The sequence below is a fragment of the Nycticebus coucang genome, chromosome 6 (genome assembly GCF_027406575.1).
Source record: "Nycticebus coucang isolate mNycCou1 chromosome 6, mNycCou1.pri, whole genome shotgun sequence".
NCBI classification, from domain to species: Eukaryota; Metazoa; Chordata; class Mammalia; order Primates; family Lorisidae; genus Nycticebus; species Nycticebus coucang.
The window spans coordinates 82501480-82508361 of NC_069785.1; the positions used below are offsets into that span (position 1 = coordinate 82501480).

At 41.1% G+C, this 6882-nt stretch overlaps 1 pseudogene; it reads left to right on the top strand.

The window, feature by feature from the left end:
• Positions 1-308: 308 nt before the first annotated feature.
• Positions 309-2867, top strand: LOC128588736 (eukaryotic translation initiation factor 3 subunit E-like; annotated as a pseudogene).
• Positions 2868-6882: the final 4015 nt, after the last annotated feature.

The window sequence follows — 6882 nt, forward strand, 5'->3', positions numbered from 1 at the left end:
CCTGAGAGCCAGAGAGGAAAGCCAGCACCTGTGTGCCAGACTGGCCTGCAGCTGTGTTTTGGTTTTGGAAGGCCATTTCAATGTTTTGAAATATTTCAAAATCTGAACGTCTTTAGATGGAGGTGCCCCAGCCTGTTCTCCACCCTTAAATTTCACACATTTGAGGGCTTACTTGGCCTTGTCTTTGGAGGATTTTTTAGGAACTAATATTTCCTATGGTGAAGAATCACTTATATGAAATTCATTAATTCCTAGAGTAAGATAAAATAATTGATCAATAGATACGCTTCTGCCCTTTCTTTGGCAAGATGGTGGAGTACAACTTCACTACTTGAATTGTGCTTTTTTGGGATTGGCATCTTGTCTTTCTGCCCCTTGAGTTTCTGGTTCAAACCCATCACCCTTGGTATATGGGGCCAGCGCCCTACCCACTGAAGCACAGGTGCCGCCACCCTTGAGTTTCTGTCTGTGAAGGAGCTATAGAATGAAAAAGAATTATTACAAGGGCAATTGGGTCTTCTTAGAGATACCAGCGTGAAAGACTTTGTATGGATGTATACAAAAACCTTTATCCCAGTGATATTCCTCATGCTTTGAGAGAAAAAAAGAACCACAGTTGTTGCATACCTGAAACAGCTACAGGTGGAAACAGAACCAATTGTGGAGATGTTTGAAGATGCAGAAACTATAAGGCAAGTACAGTCAATCAGAGATGGCTGGATGCTGTTTGACTACCTGATGGACAAGCTTGGTTTTAGCCAGAATATTTAGATACACTGCACAGTATGCAAAATTCCAGTATGAATGTGGGAGTTACTCAGGAGCAGCAGAATATCTTTTTTTTTTTTTTTTTAGAGTGTTGGTTCCAGTAACAGATACAAATGCTTTAAATCCACTATGGCAGAAAACTAACATCTGAAATCTTAATGGAGAATTGGGATGCAGCCATGGAAGACCTTACATGGTTAAAAGAGACCATAGATGAGCTGGGCGCAGTGAATCACACCTGTAATCCCAGCACTTGGGAGGCCAAGGCGGGTGAATTGCCTGAACTCACAGGCCTTAGTCAGAGTGAGACCTTGTTTCTAAAAATAGCTGAGCATTGTGGTGGACTCCTGTAGTCCTAGCTACTAAGGAGGCTGAGGCAGGAGAATTGCTTAAGTTTAGGAGTTTGAGGTTACTCTGAGCTGTGACACCATGGCACTCTACCAAAGGTGACAAAATGAGACTGTCTCAAAAGAAAAAAAAAAAAAAAGGCCATAGATGATAATTCTGCGAGTTCTCCACTTCAGTCTCCTTAGAAGAGAACATGGCTCATTCTCTGGTCTGTTTGTTTACTTCAACTACCCCAAAGGTCATGATAATATAATTATTATTATTATTTTCTTTTTTTTAGAAACAGAGTCTCACTTTGTCGCCCTGGGTAGAGTGCTGTGGTGTCACAGCTCACAGCAACCTCACAGCTCTTAGGTTTAGGTGATTCTCTTGCCTCAGCCTCCTGAGCAGCTGGGGCTATAGGCGCCTGCCACAACGCCTAACTATTTTGGTTGCAGTTTGGATAGGGCTGGGTTTGAACCCACCACCCTCGGTATATGGGGCCAGCGCCCTACTCACTGAGCCACAGGCACTGCTCAGTCATGATAATATTATTGATCTATTCCTTTACCAACCACAGTACCTTTTAAGGGGGGTGGAGTGACAGAGTGTTACTTTGTCACTCTTGGTAGAGTTCTGTGGCATCATAGCTCACAGCAACCTCAAATTCTTGGGCTCAAGTGATTCTGTTGCCTCAGCTTCCTGAGTAGCTGGGACTACAGGTGCCTGCCAGAATGCCTGGCTAGTTTTGTTTTTTTTTTTAGAGACGGGGTCTTTCTCTTGTTCAGGCTGTTTTTGATTTTATGAGTTCAAGCAATCCACTTGCCTCGGCCTCCCAGAGCACTAGGATTACAGGTGTGAGCCACCTGGCCAGCCCAACCACAGTATCTTAATGCAAATCAGACAAAGTGTCCACATATTCTTCGCCATCACAGCTCACAGCAACCTCAAAATCTTTTTAGGCTTAAGCGATTCTCTTGCCTCAGCCTCCCAAGTAGCTGGGACTACAGGCGCCCGCCTCAATGTCTGGCTATTTTTTGGTTGTAGTTGTCATCATTGTTGTTTGGCAAGCCTGGGCTGGATTTGAACCCACCAGCTCTGGTGTAAGTGACTGGCGCCCTAGGTGGCTGAGCTACAGGCGCCAAGCCAAACAAGAATATCCTAAAATGCGGGCAGTGCTAAAAGATCTAGTAAAAGTTATTCAACAAGAGTGTTACGATACAAAGACGCAATGATAGAATTTGCTGAATGCTTGTATATTAACTTTGACTTTGAGGGGTTAAAAAAAAGATGAAGGAATGTGAATCAGTGCTTGTGAATGACTTCTTGGTGGCTTGTCTTGAGCATTTCATTGGAAATGCCCATCTCTTCATAGCTGAGACTTTTTGTTGCATCCACTAGTGTATCAGCATTAACTTGTTATCAGATAAACTGAACATGACTTGTTCTGAAGCTGAAAGAAGATTGTGAATTTGATCAGAAACACAAGTCTTGATGCCAGGATTTATTCTAAATTAGGTCGTATGGTTATGGGTAACAGTGCAGTTTCACCCTATCAGCAAGTGATTGAAAAGCCTTTCTTTTAGAAGCCAGATGTTATCCATGAATCTGTAGAAGAAACTTCATCAGAATATAGTAGACCAAAGGCTCCTAACTGGGCAACTTAAGCCTCTGGCTTTGGGCTTGTGTTAGTGAAGCTGTGGTGTCGGCGGGTAGCTCTGGCAGGGTCTAGCTCTCTCTGGCGGGAGAAGGGGCAGGACCCTAGAGGCTAACTGGGAGAAGGAGATGGCAGGAGGCTGGAGGCTGGAGGCTAACTGGGAGAAGGAGATGGCAGGAGGCTGGAGGCTGGAGGCTAACTGTAACATCCAAGATGCATGATAATGACATTACAGTTGGAATGTGTCTGTACTTCTGGAAAACAAGACTTGAATGTAAAGGCACTGCCCAACAAATCTAGAATGAGGGTCTCAACTAGTATAACAAGATTGTTTCAGGCCCAAAATGAAGACCCCTTCCTTTGAAGTTTCTCTGTATGGTTGTGCTGAGGCTGCATCTCGTACCTGGTCAACTGGAGCGCGTACATAGAGTTTTGATATTACTGTCTTCCTTTGCCCAATAGAATAATCTACTCTTCTAACACTTCACTCAAATAGAACTTCAGGAACGTGCCAGGGTCGACATTCTGACACATGTTATCAAGTTTGGATCTTCCCTCCTCTGACACTGATTTGTTACAGTCTCTGACTTTGTCGACATATGGATGCAGAAGTCAGAGAAGCCTAAGAAGATTTTGTCTCCACAACCACATGGGACTGCTTCTGTTTGAAAAAGAAAGGGGTGGCAATGGAAGAGATGGTTGGTTATCACTCAACACCTATCTCCGTCTCCCCTAACAGGAGAATTTTTAAGAAGATAGTAACAGAAGACTCTTCCTGCTACTGAAGAACTGTAAAGAAAAGATGAAAAAATAAAATCAGTATGTAAAGGGTGACATACATTTCAGAAACAATTAAATATTGAGTATAAATTTGGAGTATTTGAATAAAATTGTCTGTGACTCATTAAAAAAAAAATACATCCTTCTCATTTGTTGTGTAAAACAGCCTTTCCCTGGCATAAAAAATTATATGTTGGCCGGGCATGGTGGCTCACACCTGTAATCCTAGCACTTTGGGAGGCCGAGGTGGGTGGATTGCTTGAGCTCACAAGTTTGAGTACAGCTTGAGCCAGAGTGAGACCCTGTCTCTAAAAATAGCTGGGCATCGTGGGGAGCACCTGTAGTCCCAGCTACTGGAGAGGCTAATGCAAGAGAATCACTTAAGCCTTAGAGTTTGACGTTGCTGTGAGCTGTGACGCCATGGCACTCTACCGAGGGTGATAAAGTGAGACTCTGTCTAAAAAAAAAAAAAAATGATATGTTTCCCATATTTTATAATGACAGTAATCTGTTTCCTGGCCAAGGCAGATACTGCTCCCTCTATTTCCCTTTTTGAAACTGGCTGTGACCTAGCCTTTGACTCCATGCACTCAGTGTGACTTTCATGAAGGATCCCTTTCAGCATGCGGGATCACTCCTGGGAAACTTCTTGTTACACTGTGTCTTGCTCTATTTAAAGCTTTGGGGGCTTAGCTGCTGTCACCTTCTAGCTATTTCTTTGGCTCAACTTTAATTTTAAACAGAGTATGAACTGGAACTGAAATGTAGCCAGAAGAAACAGCTGATTGGCTGTGAAGGCTCCTTTGCAAGGTTCTAACCCTGGAAGGAGAGGCTGAACTGGTCATTCTGAGAGCAACTGCATGAGCAGTCCCAGGGTCAACTCTGATAGCTTTCAGAGGGACACTGGGAGGAGTGATATTCCTGCAGGACACCAAAGATTGGGCACTGAGAAAAGAATTGCAGAATTCTTATGCTGGTATTTTCACATAATGGTACTGTAGAGATCTGCTGAAGACAAAATAGATACCACCTTAGAAAAGCAAAATTAGGGCGCCAGCCCCATATGCCGAGGGTGGCGGGTTCAAACCCAGCCCCGGCCAAACTGCAACCAAAAAATAGCCGGGCGTTGTGGCGGGCGCCTGTAGTCCCAGCTGCTCGGGAGGCTGAGGCAAGAGAATCGCGTAAGCCCAAGAGTTAAGAGGTTGCTGTGAGCCGTGTGACCCCACGGCACTCTACCCGAGGGCGGTACAGTGAGACTCTGTCTCTACAAAAAAAAAAAAAAAAAAAAGCAAAATTAGCCTTATATTTAAATTAAATCCTATAATGATCAAGACAGAGGTGCCTGTCACACTTAGTTTTGAATTTTTGAATGTTTCCTTATTTAGAAGGTGTTTTATGGGAAAGAAAAAAGGATGTGAAAATGGGGAAGGAAGAGTAAACATGAGCCATGTGAAAAGAGGAACCAAAGTTTGGTTACTGATTCGAAATGGGCACAGACCAGGGGTGAACTTGATTACTTGAATGACAGGTCATATTTATTTGTCATGGGCAAATTTAGGGGTTTACACACGAGATGTTTTCACTCAACTGCTTCTTGCATTTGTAGGTAATACTATTAAATCGGAGCATTTCCTCTAGTGAGGTGATCGTCCTCTGTTTTAGCCGTGCTTGCAATGAGTGTTCTCCTATGATAATCTCTCTGAACGCACACGACGTATTATCCAATGCAATAGGATTCCTTTTATATGATGTTTTTGTTATGGTATAAAAGTTCATAAATTTGTGTAAGGCCAGTCACAATAAGCCTTAATAAAACTTATCATTGAGCCGAGGATCCAGGCCGTGGCTGCTGTGTCATGCCTCCCGGCCAGGCCACATCTTAGTACCAGCAGATGTCCGTGGTCTACGTGGTAGGAACCTGGACCCTGTTTGGCTCAACATTTGCTTTAAGCAGGAAAAAGGGCAAGTTGCCAGGTGTTGAAGAAAAAAACAGAAGAATGTCTCAACAAATGAATTAATAGAGCCCTTTAAAGGGTTTTATGTGGAAACCATTGCCACATATAAGGAAGATTTTGTTCCAGTTACTGAAAAGATCCTCAACTATTTGGAATCATGAACTGGTGGTCTTGGTCAAGAATCTTGATTGATTGCTTGAATTCTGAAAACCAATACCTTCAGTATTTAAATTTAATAGATGTGGGTTGGGCACCGTGGCTCACACCTATAATCCTAGCACTCTAGGAGGCCGAGGCAGGTGGATTGTCAGAGCTCACAGGTTTGATGTCAGCCTGATCAAGTGTGAGACCCCGTCTCTAAAAAAATAGCTGGGTTTTGTGGCAGGTGCCTGTAGTCCTAGGTACTTGGGAGGCTGAGACAAGAGAATTGCTTAAGCCCAAGACTTTGAGGAAGCTGTGAGCTATGACTCCATGGTGCTCTACTGAGGGCAGCAAAGAGACTGTCTCAAAAAAAAATTTTTTTTATTAGATGTTTTGATTTTCATCTTATGTTTGTGAAAAGTATGTACATCTAATTTAATTTTATTGTAAAATATAATGACTAATAATATGTAATAAATACTTCCTTAAAGGAAAAAAAAATTATCACTGAGAAAAGTAAATTGCGTGTTACTAAAATATTCCAGACATATATAAGCAATGATACATGTCTTAACTCATTGGATACTGAGAAGAACTCTCAAAGGAGATTGTAACCCTCATTCTTTATGCCATTTTATGAAGTTTTTTGAGCTTATATCTGAGTATTGTGCATGGAAAGGGCTGTCTATATTTGATTACATAATTATATTTATTTAATGTTCAATGTATTAAAATTATACAGGGAGTCCATAAAAAGTTTGTGTGTAAATTTAAAATAGTTGTAAATTTTAAATTACAACTATTTTAAATTGCATATGAATTTTATGGACACCCTGTGTATTGAAAAATTATGTTTTTCCCATGCCTCTATGTCAGATTTGCAACTCTTGTTGTTTTATTAATAAATCTTGTAAGTTTTTGTGAAAATTAAGAAAAATTTAATTAAAAAATTAATAGAACATTGATTAAAAATTTCAATGTTCTATTAATTTATAAATTTAACAGATTAGAGTCTTATAAATAAAACCAGTTTCCTGAGTTTTCTTAAACATTCAAAACTACTTTTACAAGTTTAATACTGTATTATCAACTCTAAGATGCCATCAATCGTGAGGTACATGATTATTTTATGTACTACCAAAAAGGGAAAACACTGCCACTGCTATCTTATCACATTGATTGTAAGATACATCCAGATCCATTTTGCATGTTTGCTAAAAAAAAAAAATGTGCATCTGGAATTGGTACTATATA